General features: G+C 46.7%; 1 long non-coding RNA gene across 2 annotated transcripts; it reads left to right on the top strand.

Annotated features, from left to right (window-relative positions):
- Positions 1-776: 776 nt before the first annotated feature.
- On the top strand, positions 777-23,659 carry LOC310693342. Of its 2 annotated transcripts, none has more exons than XR_014519106.1 (3): positions 777-960; positions 16,012-16,141; positions 22,492-23,659. It is a non-coding gene; the product is annotated as an uncharacterized lncRNA (long non-coding RNA). The 2 variants fall into 2 exon arrangements; XR_014519107.1 differs by lacking the exon at positions 777-960 and adding an exon at positions 8,313-8,696.
- The last annotated feature ends 615 nt before the right edge of the window (positions 23,660-24,274 follow it).

Below are 24,274 nucleotides of genomic sequence, written 5' to 3'. Positions count from 1 at the left end.
TAGCCAATAGCCCTCTCCTCCATGAATTTCTCTCATCCTCTTTTGAAGCCATCCGGATTGGTGGCCAGCACTGCTTCCTGGGGCAGCATAGTTCAATTTTGCACTGTGTGAAGAAGAATGTTTTTTTAAAAAAATCTGTATTGAATCTTCCAAAGATCTTGATGATATGAGAGATGAAATTTTTCTCCATCTGCTTTCCGCATGCCGTGCATAATTTTTAAAACTTCTATCATGTTGTCTTCTTCTCACCTTCTCACCCAATTGCTGAAACCTTTAGTCATAGGGGGGTTATTCCACCCACCCCCTTGATCATGACTCTGGAGGAGCCAATTCTGCCTGACTCGCTGGCTATTCAGGGCTCCACCACAACATGGAGGATGTGCAGTATGGGGAGGAGTCCCAAGTGCTGTTTAGAATAATATAATTGTAGAGTTGGAAGGTCAACGAGTCTACCCCCCCCCCCCTGGCCTCTCCTTCATCCCATCTTCCCTGCCTTGAAAAAACAACTTGGCAGAAAATTTGGGATATGTCAGTTTTGATTTCTCTCTGTTTTCTACTTCTCCTGTTTCTAGTCTTAGGTTCTACACGTCAGCTTGTGATTTATTTATTTTTTAAATAAGTTCTCATGGAAGTTATTCATCATTTTAGCACGAATTTCTCCTGATTTGTATGCAATTTTCTTTACTGCGTGCATTGTTGCAAAACAATTTCTCCTGGTATAGTGCATATTGATATTTTCACTAATATGTATATGCATTTTATTCTGTTAGATGCATTTTCCTACGCATTGTTTGGCTGAAGAACTGCGTTGCAAAATTCAAAGAATTGTTACTTTCAAAGGAAGGTGTTTTGATTTCCATAATTAGGCAGATTAGATCACCTCTCATTTAAAAGCAGACTTCGTTGAACTTTTGTCTCACTCATCCTCACAACTCCTTCCTTGGCCACCTCAAAAGTAAGGTAAGCATGAGGCAACCCAGCGATGAGAATTTCATTGAAATGTTCTTTCCCTTTTGATCATTTTGGAAGGCAGTTTCTTTTCCCATTAATTGATGGAGAACAGTTTTTTAAAAAAAACCAACAAGAGGGATTTTTCAGAATGTGGTGCTTCTAAAGACAATATTCATAACAATATGTTAATGATAAAATGCAAATATTTATGTATTGGCAACTCCTGGAAAATTAATATGAAACTCCGAGGTAATCTTGCAGGTATTTCTATAACAAATTTCTTAAGTGTCGTCCTCTTTTGCGTGAATACTCCCAGTCCCTGTTGCATCCTGCATTTATCTCTGTGCCTTTGAAAAGGAGATGGGCGGCTGGGAAACTGAGCTTGGGTAACACAGGGTGAACTCTGTTGCTCCGATATAAAGTGCCCTGTAATTCTATATGTGGACAGGATGTTGGCTTAACATCGTATCAGCAAGACGGGCCTTCCGGGGCAGCCGGGGCTTTTAACATGCTGCTGACAGAGAGCAAACAGGCTGCCCTCTTGATCCAGGAGGGCTTGGGTTTCTCCCCCATCCATCACTCCCATAATAGCCCCGAGGACAAAAAGGGTTCAAAGACACCCAATCTCCAAATCTTGGGATAAACTGCAGGCACAGGGGGGTGAATTCCAAGATTTAAATGTTCCTTAAAAATGAGTGAAAGTGATCTCAAATCTGGAATTATAATGAATTCTGGTGACATTTAAGGGCTGGGAAATGAGTATTTACACCGTTGTTCCCTGAGGGTCTTCATCAGTTACCACAGCCTTAAAAAGATTCATAGGATATATTATGTAGCTTATTAAGAATCAGTGCCTGAATTTGTTTGTTTTTCTGTTCTTGGCATCTGTGAATTTCAGTTTCAACCAGTTTCCCATTTTTTTCCCATTGGAAAAAAAGAAAAAGGAATATTATGCAGATAAACAAACCAAAGAGCGTTGCAGGAGGGGGGAGGGAGTCTTTGCCAGCCATATCAGCAAAATCCAAAGGCTCCTTTGCACAGTAGCTGTAGTCAAGAGGTAAAGTGCCCAAGGCTGGACACAATGTGCTTAAAATGTCATTATCCCTCTTAACAGGAGTAACGGTGTTCTGTTGAGTAAACCGTCTGTTTGCTTTGGAGTCAACACAATGGCTGGCCGGCGGGTTTGATGAATGGTTCAACGTACATATAAGTCACTTATTAATCCACTGTGACAATGCAGACCGTGCTTTTCCCATGTTCATTGTCTAGGGGGCATCCTGCTACCATGGAGCCTCTGTTTCCACAGATTACACTTACACACACATCTCCCACGGCATGTTTCATAAATAGCTCCCTCGAATTACGATCAGATAATTTCGATTTGAATGCTATTTGGACAATGGGGCCATGTGATGATATTGTATGCCTTCATCCATCTTGACTGGCTTTGATGGCACCTGAACCTGTCTGGCTTGTGCCTCCTAAGTAGGAGGAGCTTCAGGGCAGCTTAGGAGGGGTTGGTTAAGGAAGATCTTGCCCCACCCCCAAAAAACACTCTGGAGTGGCTGCTGGCACATGAGACCACAAGGCACAATACATTTGTCAGTCTTTAAGATCCGAGAACCGTAGTTGAGTTGGAAGAAACCCCAAGCCTCATCCAGTCCAATCTCCTCTACAATGCAATGAATTGCAGCTAAAGAATCCTTGGCAGATAACTGTCCAACATTTGTTTAGAATCCTCCAATGCCATCATCACATTCTTGGTTCTTCAAACATTATCTTGACCCGTTGTAATCTGTCCATGTTTTAGCACCAAAACAAGAGCAATCTACCTGTGTTCTCATGAGCCAGACCTTTGGATTTAGTAAGTTAAGCATTTAAAGCTTACTTAACAGTGTGTGGTCTGGTCATTATGAGAGGGGTAAAGGGAGGGAGACAAGAGCTTTAAAGCCGACTAAGTGGAATATGCAAACCTATTTTCCACTCTGAAAGTGATTTTTACTCTGCTGGAGGCTCTCTCACTCAAGAGAGCGTGCAGAGCCCTGCCTTTTGAATCCAGGCACCCACATTTTCTTATGTTAATTACACACATGTGGGTCAGATCTATTTTCCACCTCCAGGGACCCTGCACCACTTTCCTAACAACACTCCTGCAAGCTATTGAGTTTGTGTAATGCTGTTGTTGTTGTTCTTGTTGTTGTTTGAAGGGTGGGATTTGGCTGAAATCTGAAATTAGTTTAGTAGATTTCAATAAGGGACCACCTTCCTTCCTCCCCTCCTCATTTCAGAAATTCTTTGAGAGGTGAAAAGCACATAGTTATACTATGGAACTCACTGCCACAGGAAGCAGTGATGGTAACCAACTTAGATGGCTTTAAAGGAGGATTAGACAAATTCATGGGAGAGAGGGCTATTGATGCCTACTCACCACAATGGCTATGCTCAGCCTCTACAGTAGGAGGCAGCAATGCTCCTGAATCACAGGAGGGGAGAGGGTTCTTGTGCACTCACAGGAGGGGAGAGGGTTCATCCTGCTTGCAGGCTTCCCACAGGTATCTGGTCACGCCCCCCCCCCCCACTAGATGGGCCATTGGCCTGATCCAGCAGGCTCTTTTTGTACTAGCTCCTAGCCCTGAAAAAAAGGACACCTATCCACTATCTCAACGATTATTCATTTAAATGTTAACCTCTTGACTAATCTGCCTCATTCTCACTGGAGACCTCTTTTGCTATCTGCATTGCAATGTTTATCCCCTGCAATTTCTGAAAGGATAAGAGGACCATCAAGCTTTTCCTAGTTAAAGGCAACCCTGACATTTCAGGTAATCCAGGCGCTGGCCTCAAGCTGCTCTTTGCCCGCTCTCCTCTCTTCCTCCCTCACAATGATTAACTTTGCTATCCACACAACAAGGCCCGGCTAATCTCTGCACTGCAAATACGGTTGTTAGCAAGAGCAAGCTATAATGAGCGCAAAACGCAACCCTTCCATTTAAAATGCAGCCTATCTGTAAGCTCAGGATGAAGACCAAGAATGTACGATGCCTTAAGAGGTCTTCTGAGAATGGAGATGCCAGCGATTGAAACTGCAGCCTTCCGCATGCAGGGCAGATAGATGCTCTGCCCCTGAGCCATTCTCTTCCCAGAAAATGGGACTTTAAGCTTACAGCCCCTGGCAATTTTCCTGCACGCTTGAGCTAATCCTAATGTCTGTAGTGCATCCCCTCCTCACTGTCACCACTGGTGTGCGGCATCCCCTGCTGGACTCGCTTCCCTTGGGTTGGGACCACGGGGCAGGTCTGCAGGGTCTGCTCAAATTTGGGTGGGTGGCATTTGGAAAGTTGCTTTTCTTAAGGATGTAAGAACCACCTGCTGGGTCAGGCCAGGCCAGCTTCCTGTTCTCACCGTGGCCAGCCAGAAGACTGGGCTGGGAAGTCCTTAAGCCGGACCTGGGCACAAGACCACCCCTCCTGCCATTTCCAGCAACTGGTATTCAGAAGAATTCCTGCCTCCAACCATGGATGGCAGCAATTTCACATGACACCTTGCAGTGATGGGGAAGAGTTGCTCCTTTGGTGAGTGGGAGTGCTTGGGTGCTGTGTCCTTTCAGCCAGACCCCCAGAATTTATTAAAGGTAAAGGTAAAGGACAGTTAAGTCCAGTTGTGAACGACTCTGGGGTTGTGACGCTCATCTCGCTTTACAGGCCGAGGGAGCCGACGTTTGTCTGCAGACAGTTTTTCCAGATCATGTGGCCAGCAGGACTAAGCCGCTTCTGGCGAAACCAGAGCAGCACACGGAAACGCTGTTTAGCTTCCCGCTGGAGCGGTACCTATTTATCTACTTCAGTGTTTCCCAACCTTTTTTGGGCAAAGGCACACTTGTTTCATGAAAAAATTCTCGAGGCACACCACCATTACAGCCCCGTGACGTCAGCGCGCAGCGTCACGCCGGGAGGGACGCACGAAAGTGTAAGTTTCATTTTTTTCCCCTCCCCCTTGCCTTCCTTCTGTGCCAACCGCCAAAAAGCCAAGAATCGCGGGACCGCCGGCGGAGGGGGGGAGGGTGAGCGGAGGCAGCGGCGAGCCCCGTTCCTCCCCATCCGCCCCATTCCGTGCAAGGAGCGTGAACAGGTGTGAGAAGGGGGTCAAACCTGCGGGTCGGCGCCGGGGAACCTCCAAGCTTTGGGGGTGGGGGGGAGGAGGCAGCAAAGCGAGGCAGAAAGGAGAGCGCGGCTTGGCGAAGTACTCGGCGGCGAAGGCCAGCAGGTCCGGCGGCCGGTGCCGCAGCACCTCCACCGTGTAGCCCTGCAGCAGCTCAGTCAGACCCGGCGGGATCTCGATGCTCATCTTGTAGCCGAGGCGTGCGGGAGACTCAACGGACGGGCCCGGGAGAGAGAGAGAGAGAGAGAGACACGACGGAGAGAGAGCGGGAGTCCCTGCTCGCCGTCGCCGCCGCTACAACTACTGTGGCGGTTGGTCGTGGTTGTCGCCGCCGCCGCCCACCTCTATCTATCTCTCCCCCTCAGCTTTCTACACGGGCCTGGAGCCGGAGGTGGGGGGTGGCCGCCGCCGCTTTCTCCGCCTCCACGTCCTGCCTCCTCCTCCTCGAGCCCTCCGTCAGCCCTGAGGGAACCGCCGCGCTCGCGCCGCCGCTCTCTGACACGCGAGAAAGAGAAAGGAACGGAGCGGCGGGGTAGTCGGGGGAAGGAGGGGCCGGAACGGAAGCGCAAGGCGAGCTGCGCATGCCCAGCAGGAAGCGGCGGAGAGCGCCACAGAGAGAGAGAGAGAAGCAAGGGAGGGCGGGGAGTGGGCGGGAACACGCTTCATGCGTCACAATAACGGACAAGGGGCGCTCGAGGGATAGATTAGGACCTAATTTGACTTTTACAAAAAAAAAAAAAATCTTTTTAATTTTTCCCACGGCACACCAGGCAACATCTCGCGGCACACTAGTGTGCCGCGAAACAGTGGTTGGGAAACACTGATCTACTTGCACTTTGACGTGCTTTCGAACTTCTAGGTTGGCAGGAGCTGGGACCGAACAACAGGAGCTCACCCCGTTGCGGGGATTCGAACCGCTGACCTTCTGGTCGGCAAGCCCACAGCTCAGTGGTTTACACAACAGCACCACCCGCCTCCCCAGAATTGAGCAACCCCCAAAATTGTTCAAGGAGACAGCAGGCCTTTCATGTGTTGCTTTCACCAAACTCCCATATTAGAGATGAACCCCTGCCTTCTCGAAAGGAGAGGTCCCAAGTCCTAGCACTGCTCCCCTTTCCAGGAGCATTCCTTATTCCCTTGCAACTTAGCCTCATTCAGCCCTCTCTTGGCCTGGCGAAGAGCTTGGCTTGGCCTCGAAAGAGTCCCAAAGGCAAGTAAGAGGTGACATGATGGACGTTGATAACAAATTTTGATAATTCATGGAGGAGAGGGCTAGCAATGGCAACTAGCTGGGATGGGATACCCGCCAACATTTCTCCGATGAAAATATGGACATCCAGTGGCTATGCTCTTCCCCCACAATTTGAGGCGGTAATGCCTTTGAATACCAGTTGCTGGAAAGCACAGGGAACAAGAGGGCTCTTGTGGTCAGGTTCTGCTTGAGGGTTTCCCAGAGGCATGTAATAAAAAATTAAGGAACTTTATATATATAATAAATGTTCATAAATGTACCAACCAAGGACGTACATAGATATGTGGACCACATGTCTGGAGCAGCACAGGAAGACCGCCCTGAAACCATTTTGACTCTCAAAATGACCAAATGTTTTCTCTGCAAGGAGGGAGGGGTGAGGGAACCTCCCTATTGTCTCAGGAATTGGGTAATCACCATCTCAAAGGAATGGCCAGACTACCAGGAAAGGCAATCAGATAAGGCCTTATCAGATAACCTGGCAGACAGGAAAAACAACAACATTCAAATTTCTGTTGTAGACCACCTTTTCTGTGATGTAGGTATGATGTTTGTGGGGGGTGGTCTTGGGTTACACCCCTTCTGTGATGAATGGAGGGGTGGTCTTGAGCTCCAGAGAAGGCAATTAAAAATGTCTATATAAGGGCAAACACACCTTTGTTCTGGGTCCTCCTCCTTTCCTGCGTATGAGGGGAGCACCCTGTTGCAACAATTCAATAAAGATCAGGCTTACGATCTGCTTTGCTTCTCAATACTCTCTGGTTGGCCTCTGTTATTTTCTCCTGCCGATGGAGAACCTACAAAGGACTCTGTAAGGGCTCTTGTGTCCCCTATAAGGGAATAAGGGCAGATTTTGTTTACAACAGGCACCTGGTTGGCCAACGTGAGAACATGATGCTGGACTAGATGGGGCACTGGCCTGATCCAGCCGGCTCTTCTCATGTGGCTATGTTAACACCGAGATGACTCAGGGCGGTGGGGAGCCTTTCAGGAAGCCTCAGTTAATTTTTATTGCTTCATGGATTTAAGGATTTGGAGGAAGATAAATTCCACGGAGCCCTCCACTGCCAGCTCACCCGGATAACATTTGCATGCTCTGGGTGTTTGCTGCCTTGCTGATCCCTCTCAAATTCCGCTCCCTGTTCAAACTTTTTCCCCCCTCCACCTTGCGAAGGATCAGTGGCTACATCAAAGGTTACGTGAAGGTTGTCCACATTCCTTCCGAGCTGTTTGCACAGCCCTCCAGTTTGCTCTGCTAACACCCCAGGCAGCTCTCCTTGCAATCGCTCTGTTTGCCCAGCATTAGGCCCCTGTTTGCCCAAACACCTCAGAGGATCCGAGGGGGGCGGGGCGGCCGGCTTTCTAAACATTGGGTCCCATCTGTCAATCAATAACACCAATCAGTTTCCTGATACAAACAGCAAACTCTGCCAAAGCCAATATTTGCCCAACTTTTACTAACTCTTTGTGTGTCATTGGGTTTGGCTTTTTTTTAAAGCGTAAAATGCATCTGAGCAGACGTTTTGTACACAGAATTGTCCTCTCTTAATGGTTAACTCTGGGCAAACAGAATGTATGATTTCAGTTAACGGAAGGGGCAAAAAAAAGAAGAAAGGAGAAAAAACAACCGGCATTTTTATTGCCACCTTTTAAAGAGGAGAAGAAAGGACTGGGGGAGGCGATTTGCATAAATACAGGGGTTGTTATCTGTTACCATAGGCAGTAATGAGAAAGGGCAAGAAAAAGGACTCCATTGAGTCAGCCATGTACACACCCAGCCCCACAGGCTCACCTTTGACTGGTGTTTGTTTCAGGTGATGTTTATGCAGGCTACAGACCCATAAACCCACTGATGTCATTACTGTGGAATGGGAACAGCACGACACTACAAGACCCATGCACACATCTTGCAAGGGACAAAGTGCTCCATGGTCTGCCTTGGGAGTCCAGGGGTGCCAACTTGAATAAAATATTGGGGCAGGGGGAGGGTTCCAGGTAAGCCTTTCCCTACATAATCAATCACAAGACGATACACTGGAGGTTTTAAGATGAGGTTCGGTGGCCACCTGTCAGGAATTCTTGAGCTGTGATTCCTACATTGCAGGGGGTTGGACTAGATGGCTCCTGGGTGTCCCTTTCAACTCCACAGTTCTATGATTCCATGACTTGTTTACAGGCTGTGCTTCAGTCTTCGGCTTTCTTCCTCCTTGCCCCCTTTTAAGTTCTTAACATTTCTTCCGTGCCTTTTCAATATCCCTCCTGGAGCTCGGCTTGCGTCAAAGCGATTAGATCTCACAGCCCCCCTAAGGATGACAATACTGCTTGTCTTGTAAAGGTATTTCTTTATTATATCATTTTTTTTTTTTTTTGCTGGAGGTTTGTTCAGAGAGAGAGAGAGAGAGAGAGCGTGCTTCTAGCAGCTCAGTTCATGTTTAATTCATGATGTTTTGCCAAGAAAAGGAAAACCCAGGAAGAACTGGGCCAGATAATGATCTGCCAAGAGGGGTGTGTGTGTGTGTGTGTTTAATATATCACGTTTTGGTAATCAAATAAATCTCCTTTTGAGATAAATGTCAGAAGTATTTTAAAAGCTTTTCTTCACAGGGAAGGAGCCTTTCGCTGAAAGGGGCATCAAACAGTCATTTTCACAAGGAAAAGATCCCTTAATTGGGTCTGACAAGGATGGAGAGAGGAAAGAAAAGATACCTGAACAGCAGCCTCCCCCAAGCTAGTGCTCGCCAGATGTTTTGGGCCGTGGCTTCCATCAGTCCCAGCCAGCTGTTTTCTTCCCCTCTTGTCTAAATGCCAGAACTTGAACTGCCCTGTGATCACCCTCTTAAATTTTGTACGGAAGGTAAAATCAGCAGGAGGCAAACAGGTTGAATCATAGAACTGCAGAGACACCAGGGGTTGTTTAGTCTAACGCCCCACAATGCAGGGGTTTTAACTAAAGCATCCATGACAGAACAGCCATCCAACCTCCAGCTTAAAAACCTCCAATGAAGGAGAGTCCGCCACCTTCTGAGGGAGTCTGCTCCACCGTCAAACAGCTCTTACCATCATAAAGTTATTTAGTCCAGTGTTTCCTAAACTTAGGTCTCCAGCTACTTTTGGACTACAACTCCCATCATCCCTAGCTAACAGGACCAGTTGTCAGGGATGATGGGAACTGTAGTCCAAAAATAGCTATATTATACAGTGGTACCTGTTTATTGGGACGCTAGTAGTGCTGTGGTCTAAACCACAGAGCCTAGGACTTGCCGATCAGAAGGTCGGCAGTTCGAATCCCCGTGACGGGGTGAGCTCCCATTGCTCGGTCCCTGCTCCTGCCAACCTAGCAGTTCGAAAGCACGTGCAAGTAGATAAATAGGTACCGCGCTGGCGGGAAGGAAAACGGCGTTTCCGTGCGCTCCTCTGGTTCGCCAGAAGCTGTTTAGTCATGCTGGCCACATGACCCGGAAGCTGTACGCTGGCTCCCTCGGCCAGTAAAGCGAGATGAGCGCCGCAACCCCAGTGTCGGCCATGACTGGACCTAATGGTCAGGGGTCCCTTTACCTTTTACCTCGGGTTACAGACGCTAACCCAGAAATAGTACCTCGGGTTAAGAACTTTGCTTCAGGATGAGAACAGAAATTGCGCAGCAGCGGCACGACGGCAGCGGGAGGCCCTATTAGCTAAAGTGGTGCTTCAGGTTAAGAACAGTTTCAGGTTAAGAACGGAACTCCAGAACGAATTAAGTTCTTAACCCAAGGTACCACTGTATTACATTTATATTCAACCTTCTCCTCAAAGAGCCCAAGGTGGCAAACATAACTTCCCCTCCTCCTCATTTTATCCTTACAACAGCCATGTGAGGTAAGTTAGACTAAGAGACAGCAATTGGCCCAAGCTCACACAATGAGCTTCACAGCTCATTCAATGGTCCCAGGGTGGGGGCTATAACCATTTTAGAACACAATGGGCAGTATCCATCTAGTGTATCCCATCATTTCAAGGATTTCCGCTTGTGCAATGGAACTCCCCCCTCTCCTCCCCCTGTGCCCTCCCCAGATTTGCTCTGGAGGTTCGGGGGAACCCCTAGAATAAATTTAGTCGGTGCCTAGGAGGAAGGGCAGGAAGAATATTTGCAAATTCTTGTGTTGACGAGACATGATAGTTGTTCAATATTCTATTAGAATGGGACTCAGTGTTGCCGCTGCAACCAGAAATTGGCCAGGAGGGGACCAGCAGGCGCTCACACCTCACTGGTAAACTGTGGAGATTCTCTTGGTCCCCCCAAAAGCCAATACTTAAATTCAAACAGAAGGTGGCGCTAGATGAAAAATGATGGCTTTTTACCCTCCCCACCCCCAGCTTCCTGTTCCTTCTTTATTGGAAGCAAAGATTGTTGTATTTCTGATACCATCAGAATGGTTCACATGGAGGGGATTGGGGATCTGCAGTGGTAGGAAGAAGAATATGTGTACAGTGAACATCCCCCCATCCACTAACTTAGAGTGGTGGGCCATTATTTAGTCCAGCCTTGCCCTTTCCAAATGCTGGCAAGCACATTTATTTATTAGAATCGTAGAGAGGCGCCCAAGGGCCATTTAGTCCAGCCCCCTGCAACGCAGGAATCCCGGCTATCTGTTTACTCGACTTATTTATTAGCAATGCCCCTTATTCCCCCTGAAGCCAGGAAATGTTGCCACTGCTGGCAATCCAAATAAATAAGGAAGCCCAGAGGCTCCCAAAATCTTACTAGGTTTTACGGCAGTCCAAATGTATTGCTTATTTATTCAGAAGTGAACCCTGTTTAAATCAGCGGGGCTTTCAGCCATGAAATATTGAAGTGCACAAACATTATTGACAGGCCCAGCGCCGTCAAATGAATCCAAATAGAGTAATGCAGTGATTGCCACTTTGCCGCTAAATAACCTACAAATATGTGGTCTCTAATCTACAGTGCTTGGGAAGGGAGATTCTCTTCTCTCCATTCATGGAGCCTCTGCTTTGCATGGAGAATGTCCCAGATTTGGTTCCTGGCATCTCCAGGGAAAGTGGCTGGGAAAAGCTTCCACGGGAAATCCTGGAAAGCCACTCCCAGCTGGTGTCAACATTGCTGGTTGACATCCATCTGTCTAGGGAGACAGCGGAGGAGCGAGCCTTTGGAACTGTATATATTTTGCTAAGAATTACATAACATACCCTCTAGATGGAAACCCAGGCAGATGGGCGGGGTACAAATAAAGTATTATTATTATTATTATTATTATTATTATTATTATTTATTACATTTCTCTGATGAAAATAGAGATGATGATGATGATACTATTTATACCCCCCATGTGTCTGTATTGGCCCAGCCACTCTGGGTGCTTTCCAACATGTATAAAAACACAATAAAACATTAAATGTTAAAAAAAAACTTCCCTATATAGGGCTGCCTTCAGATGGATCAGGAGTCAGATAACTCCATACCCTCCAACATTTCTCAGATAAAAATAGGACGCACTAAGGGAATGTGGGACATTCTGGGATCAAATCAGAAACCGGGATGGCTTCTGTAAATCTGGGACTGTCCCTGGAAAATAGGGACACTTGGAAGGTCTGAAAACATATACAGTGGTACCTCTGGTTAAGAACTTAATTCGTTCTGGAGGTTCATTCTTAACCTGAAACTGTTCTTAACCTGAGGTACCACTTTAGCTAATGGGGCCTCCTGCTGCTGCTGCACAATTTCTGTTCTCATCCTGAAGCAAAGTTCTTAACCCGAGGTACTATTTCTGGGTTAGCGGAGTCTGTAACCTGAAGCGTCTGTAACCCGAGGCACCACTGTAGAAGGTTTTGGGGCTCAAAGCCTCCTTCTGGACTGCTTGTTCCCAGTAATCTGTACTGTCTGTCTCCCCACCCACACCCTCCCCGTCATTGGGCCCTGAGGATAGATATTGGTTGTGGCTAATAGTGTGCGTCGATTTCTAGCTGTTTGTGTTGCATGGGTACACAGGGTGCCACCACAACCTGTGGTTGTTTGAACTAGCGGGGAGCGTCGATGCCAGCATGAAACCCAACAGCTGTACTTGGGCAAGTCCCACCCCCATGCTGCACCGCTCTCACCCCCCCTCCCCATCCCAAGTACCATTATGGCACCATATCCTACATGGGCCTGATGGATTGGTTTCCCTGTTGTGCTCTGTGTTATCGCAGCCCTGTTCTAATGCTAGTCAAACATCATGGTGAATAGCCCAACTCAATGGCAGCCGTGTCGGGCTGGAGAGTCAATATTAGCTGAGCAAACAGCGCAAACAAAGAGTTGCTATTTGCGTAGCTATGAGGAGCTGTGTGCTTTTGTCACCAAACAGGCCACTTGGAAATTTCGTGAAAAGGAAAGCTCAGAATTCTCTTGCTCAGCAAATGCTCTCTGTCGGGGTTAAAAACAGGCTGGGTTTTGTTGTTGTTGTTAAGCAAGTATATTTAAGATCAAGACTGGTTCCCATGCTTTCATAAGAGCCTGCAGGATCAGGCCAATGGGCATCTTGTCCAGCGTCCTGTTCTGACAGTGGCCAACCAGATGCCTGTGGGAAACCCGCAATCAGGATTCGAACACAAGAGCCCTCTCCCCTGCTGCGGTTTCCAGCAACAGTTAATCAGGAGCATTGCTTGCTTGGTAGAACACGAGACTCTGAATCTCAGGGTTGTGGGTTCGAGCCCCACATCGGGCAAAAGGTTCCTGCATTTCAGGGGGTTGGACTAGATGACCCTCGTGGTCCCTTCCAACTTGAAAAATCTATGATTCCATGATTCCAACTGTAGAGGAAGAGCCTAGGCATCATGGCCAGTACCAACAGAAACAAATGACAAGCATTAGGAAGAGCTGTTTGACAGTGGAGTCACCTCTTCGTTGGAAGTTTTTAAACAACTTCGTTGGAAGTTTTTAGATGGGGATTCTTGAGCTGTGATTCCTGCACTGCAGGGGGTTAGACTAGATGTCCTTTGGGGGTCCCTTCCAACTCCACAGTTCTATGATTCTATGCCCATCTGACACATTGCTCCCTGGGTCCCCATATGGGTGGCAGAAGGGCTGTCAGGCTTCCAGATATTCAGTCTTACACACATGTGTGTGAATCAGCAGCTCTACAAATGTGCACATTTCAGCTTCAGAATTCCAGCGCGGTGGCCTTGTCACCGAGGAAGCTCATTTACAGTGCAATTATGGCAGGAGTCAGAGGCTGTTTGGAATAATGAAGCCCCCGTGGCAGACGCCGTTGCATTAATTTTATTTATCTCGAGTGGGTGAGTGGGAACGAGTGGCAGAGGCAGAAAAATAATTGTTTTGCTTCTAGGTCACTGGGATTGCTTATCGGGAGGGATCTCGGAGGCGCTGCTTTCCCCGGCAGAGAAGAGCGCGATATGAAATGCAGGAGGCACAGCCGCGGTGCATAAATAGGAACATAATTTCTGAAAAATGGAATTAATGAGGCAATGAGGTTGTCTTAATGAGTGCAAGGTCTGCTGTAAATGTCACCGCGCCAATGTCTTCATTGTAAATTACCGTATGAATTTCTGAACACCATTTTGAGAGGCAGAAATGAGTCATGGGGTGGGGAAGAGCAAGGAGAGGCTGCGAGCGCATTGGGGGGTCAGTTTCCAGGAGAGGGACAGGCAAATGTGCTGTGAAATTGGGCTCGCTCCCCAGCCCAGCAGGATGGCAGGTACAGGGTGGCTGTGTGTGCTGTGTGTAGTTAAAGGTAAAGGGACCCCTGACCATTAGGTCCAGTCGTGGCTGACTCTGGGGTTGCGGCGCTCATCTCGCTTTATTGGAGCCGGCGTACAGTTTCTGGGTCATGTGGCCAGCATGATTAAGCCACTTCTGGCGAACCAGAGCAGCGCACGGAAACGCCATTTACCTTCCCGCCGGAGCAGTACCTATTTATCTACTTGCACTTTGTGCTTTCAAACTGCTAGGTTGGCAGGAGCAGGGACCGAGCAATGGGAGCTCACCCCGTCGCAGGGATTCGAACCGCCGACCTTCTGACTGGCAAGTCCTAGGCTCTGTGGTTTAACCCACAGTGCCCCAAACAGACATGACACATAAAGGAAAAGGGATGGGGAGGGGGAAGGGGGGAAATGCAAGCTTAGGCACTGGTTCTTAAAAGTTACAGTTCTTCTTAGGAGCAGCTGGGATGGAAATGGTTTGTGTAACCTATGTTTCCACTGCTTTTCATTCCGAATTTTAAATTTTAACCTGTCCTGGGACCTGCTGGTGAAGGGCGAGTAATAAATTTAAGGATGATGATAATGCTGCCAGATGGGGTGACAGGCAGTCAGGAGATCCATGCAGAGCTTCGGTGGGCTTGCGCTTTCCATCCAAACATCGGGGATGGAGGATGCAGGATCAGGGCGAGGCGAGGCGGAGTCTACGGCTAGGAAGTGCACACCTTCCACTTGTTCAGTGGTAGCTCATTTCCTTGCATGGGAACTATTGGATAGGGGCCAAGGGGTATCACCTGGTTTGCTGTGACCTATTGGGATAAAGAGGAATACCTAGGTGCATAGTCTACATTGGGCCAGAACCATGAGGTACCAGATTGAGAGCGGTTGCAGACATTTTCCCCATTTCATTTATTTCATTTGCTATATTAATATCCCACCTTTCCTTCAAGTAGCTCAAGGTGGTTGCGTGGTTCTCCCTTGCCCCATTCTATCATCACAACCACCCTGCGAGGTAGGCTAGGCTGAGAGTTACTGGCCTTTTATCTCATAGTTCACTGCAGCAAAATCAGGCCACTAACATAAGGTGGTGGACTCTCCTTCATTGGAGGTTTTTCTATCAGGGATTCTTTCACTGTGATTCCTGTGTGGCAGGGGGTTGGACTAGATGACCCTTGGGGATCCCTTCTAACTACAATTCTATGATCTTATGATAATTTATGCATAAATTACATTATCCCACCCCAATCCTTTTAGTGCAAGGGAAACGGAATGCAAAAGAATGAGTGGGCAGGGGGAACATAATATATTTTATATTGTTTGTGGATTGGAAGCAACAACCATCCAGTCTTTACTGGGCTGATTTCCGTTCTGGATGGGGGATGAATAAGCAAATATTGACAATTTCTGCTCCCATTTCTGTTTTCACTGAATTCTCCGGCACTTCTCCTTGAGGAGTCTCATGGGGAGAGAGGGCATTCTGCAGAGCAGCATAGATTAAGTTTGCTCGCCCTATTGATCTGAACTGAAACTCCCATTTTCCAAAGCCAGTCCCATGCCTATTCAAGGACCCGATACAACTTGATTTGGAGGAGGACAGCGCCAGCTGCTGCGTCTGGATTCGCACTCGCCTCTTCAATTAGCATTCCAAAGGAGCATGTGCTCATTTGACTGATGCTCTCTATCTCTGGAGCTGCTCCTGTGAAAAGTGGCTGTGCTTCTAAGGAAGTCAAAATCTTCCTTTGGGTGCCAAAACCTTCTTTGATGCAGCTATAAAACAAACAAGACTCCTTGGGCTCTCTCCTCCTCTTACCCTTTCAACAAACAGCCTGAGTCAATGTTGGCGCTTTTGCCACCTTCAGATGCATAAGATGGCTGTAGCTTCCTTTTTGGATAGAAAGGGCGCCTGTCAACGCCCTGAAAACGAGCCAGGAAGATGACGATTCTTTTCTTTTTTCCAGGCAGGTGTGGTCTAATCAAAACATGTAAGTGTTTAATTCCTCTCATTCAGTTGAAGAAGGCAAATGGCAGGCCTGGCACACTGCTGCTCCTCTGCTCCGACAAGCCCAGTGAATTCCCCCTGTGCTTCCGGTGAGTGACTGGCCATTTCTGGGTTCCCTAAGCAGAAGGAGGGACTGATGGCTATGGGCAGCTAAAGCACTGCCCTCCATCCAATTGACGTGCTTCTATTATTATTATTATTATTATTATTATTATTATTATTATTACTATTATTATTATTATTATTATATACACTGCCCATCTGGCTGGGTTTCCCCAGCCACTCTGGGCGGCTCACAGAATATATAGATGTTACATACTAAAACATAAAACATTAAAAACTTCCCGATACAGGGCTGCCTTCAAATGTCCTATGGATTAGGGATGCCGGAATCTGTCCAATTTGAGTTTTCTCCATTTCTCATTTTTCTGACTTTAAATTCAGGTCTTTACATTGCCAAATAGTTAAAAATTTTAAAAAAGATCCCCATTAAAAACCAGTATTTCAGTGCAAATTTCATAAAATCATAAAGTTGTAGAGTTGGAAGGGACCTCAGGGGTAATCTAGACCAACCCCTGCAATATTTGAATGTACATGCTATTCTGCCTAATAGATACATTAATTAATTATTATTATTTTTGCAAAGCATATTGGGTGGAATTCAACTCAGTTTTACTCAGAGCAGACTCGTTGAAATTAATGGACCTAACTTATTTAAGACCTTAATTAAGTCTATGCTAAGTAAAGCTTAGTTGAATATCACCCAATTTCTCCTAAAATAATGCATTTTTGTATATTCACAATTATATGTATTTTTATGCACACTTTAAGTAAGAGTATGCATTTTTGCACACATTACTTGACTAGAGAAATGCATTGCAAAACACAGAGCACGGGGGCTGTTAAAGGATAGCTGCGTTTCCATTTTCATATTGCATACATGCAAATTAGATAGTTTCCTCTTCACAAGCAAACTGAATTGAATCTCTCCCCCATCCAGGTGTTGCTGGACTACAACTCCCATCATGCACGGAGACTGGCCATACTGGCTGAGGCTGATGGGAATTAGAGTCCAACAACATGGGAGGGTACTAGAAGCCTGAAATAGCATCATGGGGTGGTGGGGATTTCCTTCACCACATTCATCGTCTTAAAAAGAAATGCTTCTTTCACATTTATTCATTCATTTTATCTAACAGAATGTGCATGCTGCTTAATTGTAAAAACCTCTGAGCAGTTGACATAAAATACAACCGAAACCTATAGATAAAAGTCAGAAATTAAAAACAAGATAAAATCAGCCTTGAGGTTTTTAAACTGCTTTGAGGTTAAAGTTATCGTTGTTATTTAATAAACAAATCATGCATATGAGGTTTCACTTTTCCTGAAGATGCTTTTAAAAAACACAAAAAAAACACACCAGCAAGGAACTTCTGTTGCTTGCAAACAAAGGTTTTGCAACTTCCAGACATCCCTCTGTGGCCTCCCTTCTTTTAGGCCAATTAGGAGGTGCCATCTGCCCAGCGTCTGTTTGCTTTATGAAGAAGGAAATGGGGTAAAAAATTGACAAAGGGCTCTCTCTCCCCCATCAAGAAGTGTCAGCCTTTTGTGAAGATGTTTGCACTCAGCTTACATGTCAACAAACTCTTAATCTGCCTGGTCTGGTAGAGGGAAAGACAAATATTGATTCTCCAGGCTCACAAGATGGCCTCGCCATTGTTTTCATGTCAGCGTGATCTCAGGAGGTTAAGGAATGATTTTGGAGGTTCTCTGGTTTGGGCTTGTAGCCAACCAACCAAGTTCTACTCAGAGAAGACTCATAGGGTAGAATCATAAAATCACTAGGGTCCATTAGGGTCATCTTGTCCTGTCTCACGCAATGTAAGAATCTTTTTGCAAAAGAAGACAAAGTTCCACCCAGAGAGGAATGGCTGATGAGGATGATGGACTATGCCGAAATGGCGAAACTGACTTGGAAAATCAGAAACCAGGAAGAGAAGAATTTTAAGAAGGAAGTTGTGCATCTCTACGCATCTTCCAGTGCCTGAACTCCAGGGATGGTGGCTGCAAGCGCAGCTCACCCTGGCATCATCTCGCCTCGCAGAACTGGCTTGGCAATGATGCCAACCCCACAGCTGCCAAGTTGGGACTTGATGGGCAGGAGCAGCACGAGTGCCTGCTGAGAGAGAAACTTGGCAGCCGGCGAGAGGCCCTCTGAGTGGCGTCTCTCGGGTATGTTTAGCCTCCCTGCCTGAGAAAGTGAAGAAGCCCCAAGTCGGCAAATGTGCAGTCTTTCCTGGAGCTATTTATAGAAGGAGATGATGAGAGACAAGCATCATTCAAGGAGTGAGGGTGCCGGGAGGCGGGGGGGGTGGGGGGGGAGGAGAGAGAAAGAGAAACAGAAGGGGAGGGAGGAGTGCGAAAGGCTGGCAGCTTCCTTATGGCTCAGCCCAAGTTGCCATCAGCCATCGAGGCACCTCAGCTGTCAATCTGCATCTGCAATCTGGCTGCATGTGGGCCCCAGCCACAGAAAGCAGGGTGGGGCTTCTGAGATTGGCAGGGAATGAATTTAAATATAAGTATGAATATGAATTTAAATTTAAATAAATATTTATTTATTTTGGAAAGGGCATGTGCTTCAATGGCACACATGAAAAAAGAAAGAAAGAAAGAAAGAAAGGAACGAAGGAAGGAAGGAAGGAAGGAAGGAAGGAAGGAAGGAAGGAAGAGAAAATGCAGATTTGGGTTGTTTTGGTCACAATTCCTGAAAGAATTATGATTCTTGGTATTGGGAGCAGGGGTAGCATACCCTCCAAGTGTCCCAATTTTCCAGGGACAATACCGGAATTACGAAAGCCATCCCAACTTCTGATTTGATCCCGGGATGTCCCTGTTTCCTCTGCCAGCGCCATAAGTGCTGAGCTCAGGGAGGAGGAGGAGCCAACGCTTGTCCCAAGTGACGATGACAGCAGTGGCAGAGGCTGCCAGGAAGCATCCCATTGTCTCTCTCAAATGACAAGTAAGGAGATTCCAGAAAAATCTCAGGAAGAACTTTCTGGTGGCAAGAGCCATTCGACGGTGGAACAGACTACATCAGAAGGTGGTGGACTTTGCCACCTTGGAGGTTTTTCAACAGAGGTTGGGCGCTCATCTGTCAGGGATTCTTTAGATGTGATTCCTGTGTTGTTGTGGGGGTTGGACTAGATTGGGGTCCCTTCGAAATCTATGATTCTATGAAAGCTGGCTTTTGCTTATGAAATGCCCTCTCTGACGTCACAGCCTGGCTTGCAAGACAAACAACTCACATTCCATGGTGGGAAAAGACTTCAGATGCAATAATTGTGGCCTAGAGTTGGCTGTTGAGATGTGGAGTTTGGGAGGGGAAGATAGGCAGAACATGTGAAAGCTATTGATCTCAGAGCATCCGTGAACACGCTCTTATTAACCAACAGTAAATCTCAGCTGCTTTATAATTAGGTTGCTTCCTTCCCTTTGAACTCTCCTCGCAAAGAGCCATTACTTAATTTGGCTGCCGTGATTTATATCTGAGAGGAAATACTAGGTTTGCTGGCATCACCGCTTACGCTTGAAAGGGTGTTCACATTTGTTGGGGTTTTCTTCCCCAGGGAATTGTGTTTCTCTCTGAAGCTTTTGTTGTGTAACCTGTGTGGGATCACACAAACATACCCATCGCTGCCCCGGGGGCTGTATATTGTCAGTGGTGGTTGCCTTTGGTGGAACAGAACGCTGTCTCCCAGGATCAGAGCTGTGATCCAGGGCACGTCTACTCTGCAAATACGAACCGGTTTCAGATGTGTATCACTATCATATCAGTGCCATCGGAACAAACTGCAATCATGTTAATGTTTGCATTGCAGTAAGACGCAGATCACTCCTTTCTGCCTATGTTGGATTTCTGGAAATATGGCTGAAATCAGGGGTTGCCAGAATTGGATGTGGTGGTGGTGAGGAAGCTGAGGCTCATTTGGGTAAAAGGGTTGCAAAGGTATATGAGGGTAGGATGGAAAGGCAGTGTGGTGTAGTGGTTGGAGTCTTGGCATTGTAAGTGGGAGAGCCAGGGTGACTTTGGATCAGACACTCCCTCTCTCAACCTAACTTACTTCACAGGGCCATTGTGGAGATTAACTGAGGAGGAGAAGAATCAGGTGGTTACCTTGAGCTCCTTGGAGGAAAAAGCGGGATATAAATACATAAATAAGGTGGGGAAAGAAGCCTTCTTCTTCACACCAGAATGGTCAAAGGACTGAAGCAATTCCCCTATGAGGAAAGAGCACAACCTTTGGGCCTTTGTAGCTTGGGCAGGGGAAGTCAACAGCAGCAGCAGCAACAACAACAACAACAACAATAATAATTTCTATGACGGCCATCTGACTGGGTTGCCCCAGCCAGTCTAGGCAGCTTCCAGACAAGTAAGGAGGGGACATGATAAAGATGTCTAAAATTATGTGGAGACTTCCTGTGGGCATCTGACCAGCCACTGTGGCTACATTCACACTACACACATAAAGCATCACTTTGAACTGACATGGCTTCCAACCAAGGAATTCTGGGAACTGCAGTTCGTTAAGTCATTAGGAGGCCCCCTATTCTTCCTCCCAGTGCTACAATTCCCAGAGTTCCCAGTGAAGAGGAATCAAATGTTCAACCACTCTGTGGAATTGGGTTTCCTGACAACTCTCAGCACTCTATTTTATTTTATTTTATTTATTATTTATACCCCACTTCTCTCCCCACACACACCCCAAGGAGCTGAAGGTGATGTACATGAATCTTTCCCTCATTTAATCCCCTCAACAACCCTAGGCTAGGCTGAGAGTAAATGACTGGCCCAAGGGGAGCTCCATGCTTGAGTGGGGTTTGAACCCTTGACTGTCCCAGGTCCTAGTCTGAAAGTCAGGAGGCACTTCTTTTGGTGCCACACTCTCACAGGAGGCTGTTGACTCGTGTGAGAGCATGGCACCACAGCAAACTCCAATGCCAGCTGCTCCTCTTCCCCAAGTTTGGCAGGGAAGGCGGTGCTGGAAGGGGGGCGGAATGGGATATTCTGGGATCCAATCAGAAGCCAGAATGGCTTCTGTAATTCCTGGGTGTGCCAGGGAAATCAGGATGGTTGAGGAGTATGCACCACACTAGCCATGACAGTTCCCAGAATCCTTTGGGAGGAAAGCCATGACTGTTCAAAGTGGTACCATAGTCCTTTAAATGTATGGTGCGAATGGGGCCACTGTGAGACTAGGATGCTTGACTAAAAGGGGGTTCTGTTTAGATCCTGCAGCCAGATTTCTCTCCTCTTCTTAGCCATGCACTTGCAAACAGAACTGATATGAGTTTGGGGAGGGTTTGAGATCACGGGCTTGCTGGGGAAAAGTTCAAATGGATCATCTCTCGAGGGAGGCGTAACCAGTTGGGGGCCTCCCGCAGCTCTTCACACGTTGAAGAAGAGAGCCTCAGGCATGGCTGGCTCCAGGAGTCTCTCAGATGTTTGTTTTAAAATTTCAACGCCGCCTTTTCCACTTCAGTCGAGATGCTCATGGAAAGTAAGGGATGGGATTAGAACAAAATTCAGAGTAAAAAAAAAAGTGACATAAACAATAAAACAGCTGGTGCAGTGTAGGAGTCAAAGTGTCAAACTAGGGCCTAGGAAAAAACCAGGGTTCAAATCCCCACTTGGCCAGGAAACTCACTGCATGACTTTGGGTAAGTCACTGTCCTTTGCAGCCTAACCTACCTTGCAGGGCTGTTGTGGAGATAAAATAAAGCATACCCTCCAACATTTCTCCGTTGAAAATAGGGACGTCCCCTTCCATCATGATAATTTTACTATTTATACCCCACACGTATAGCATAGCCACTCTGGGCAGCTTCCAACATATAGAAAAACATAATAAAACATTAAACATTTAGAAACTTCCCTATACAGGATTGCCCTCAGATGACTCGGGGGTCAGATAACTCCATACCCTCCAACATTTCTCCAATGAAAATAGAGACATCCTGAGGAAAAGCGGGACATTCCAGAATCAAATCAGAAACCGAGATGTTCCTGGAAAATAGGGACACTGGGAGGGTCTGATAAAGGAGGCAGGAGAGGACTGTGTCCGCCACTTTGAGCTCCTTGGAAGAAAGGAGGAATATATTGTAGGTGAGAAATAAATGCAATAAAATGAAATGAAAGTAAATAAATTATGACTCTAACCAGACCACCCAAGCCTCTTGACACCCTAATCTTTCCTCCATCTTAACCAGGATTATTTTTTCTTCCTTGTGAGAATTAATAGGCTGTGTGTGTGTGTGTGTGTGTGTGTGTGTTTGGTTGTAATAGACCTCGGTTGCCCTTGGCAACTTTGTCGGAGTTCACTTGTCTGCTCACTTCTCTCTAAATCTTCCTTTTTCTCCCCTTCGGGCTCTTTCCTGTCAGGTCGCAGCCGAGGAAAAAGTAAACAGAAAAGAGAAAGAACAACAACCCTGTAGCTGACACAAGACGGGCTTGGTTTCCCCAGGTGCCCCTGAGGATTCTCGCATCACCTCTGCTGTTGACAGATGGCTTTTGCTTTTCGCTTTTGAATTTTGTGTCAATGACTTTCCAGTGACTGGAATACATTATGTTCTCGGGTCCCGCCCTGGCTCTCGAGATGCTTTTAATTTGTAGGTTTAAGCTTAAATTCCTCGACGGGTGCCAACTTTTCTGTTTGTTTTCCTCGGGAGCGCTTTGCACTATGGGTTTCGGTAACTGTTAACCGTTGGGGGGCATTAATTGCAGCTCCCGAGGTCATCTTTCAGAGCTGACTTATATTTCTGTCGACACCAGAGTTGCTCCTCGACGACCTGCCTTTCTGCTGCGGCGCAGCTTTTTTTTTGACTCCTGTAATTACCCTCTGAATTTAAGCTGATTATGTCGACTTTGGAGGCTGCGTGTTTGTTTAATTCATCCATTGCTGGGTGTTTGCACAGCAGCTCCACGAGTAAACACAAAACTGATTGCGCATCTCTCAGAAAAAAACGGGTTTGCCCGATGGCTGTTTCCCCAAAGATACAGTCAAGTAAACAAGATGAGTTTCTCCAGAGCTGGCTGGTATCTGCTCTCTTTCACAGCCGTGTGAAATGTCAAATCATGCAGGCTTTCTGCAAATGTTTCCAAATGGAATCACCTAAAAACCAGCTACCGCCTCCAATGAGCCACCTCCTGCTGTTGACCAAACCGCTTTTGATGCCAAGGAATATTGTTTGATGGAGGAAGGAGCAGGGCTCGGAATGTTGGCAAACAGTTCGGCTTCTGTGTGTGAAGTGAAAGGTCCATTGGGGAAAAAATGCCTTCAAGCAGGGCTGTGCTGAAACAGGACCTCTCATTTCTCGATATTTTTGCTTCTGCTTTTTCTCCTCATTCTCAGAGACTTTGAAAATTTCTCATACCCTCCAACATTTATCTGATTAAAATAGGGACATCCTGCTTAATAATAATGATAATGATAAATTTTATTATTTATGCCCCACCCATCTGTCTAGGTTGCCCCAGCCAACATATATAACATGCAGCTTCCAACATATATAAAACATAACAAAACATTAAACATTTTAAAACTTCCCTATACAGGACTGCCTTCATATATATTCTAAAGTTTGTGTGGTTCCTTATCTCCTTGGCTTGGGGGTCGCATAAAAGCTCTTTACATGCAGGGTAACCCCAAGCAGACCTGGCACAAGAAGAGCTTTTGTCTCCACCTTGCTTGGATTTACCTTACTCAATTTCAACCAGCCTGCTTTCAACCACATATGGTTGAAATCACACAAATTAAGTCGCACATAAGCTGTAACCATACTGGATATTATTTAAGACTATCAAATACTCAAAAAGTAATCATCAGTTTGGTCCAATGATCATCAGTTGGGAAATGCCTGGGCCAAGAAGGAGATGTGTTTAGTAAGTTTCTGAAACATGCTGTAGATAGAACCTCCTAAATGCCAGAGCAGAGAACATTCCAGAGATAGGGGCCACCACAGAGAAAGCCCTGCTTCCATATTGCCTGTAGGGAGCAGCCTGCATGCCACAGCAAGGTCGGCAGAGCCTCCTCGGATTATCGCGGTGATTGCACAGGTATGTATCGGGGAAGGGAATCCACTAGAACGTATTCTGTGCAATTGGTATCTCTCTCTCTGTGCGGGGGATATGATTTTGCCCCTTCCTCTGGGTTGATGTCTGACTC

This window comes from Podarcis liolepis, assembly GCF_965112155.1.
Source record: "Podarcis liolepis genome assembly, chromosome: 14".
NCBI classification, from domain to species: Eukaryota; Metazoa; Chordata; class Lepidosauria; order Squamata; family Lacertidae; genus Podarcis; species Podarcis liolepis.
The sequence above is the reverse complement of the archived record's forward strand: the minus strand, read 5'-3'. Positions and strand labels throughout refer to the sequence as shown.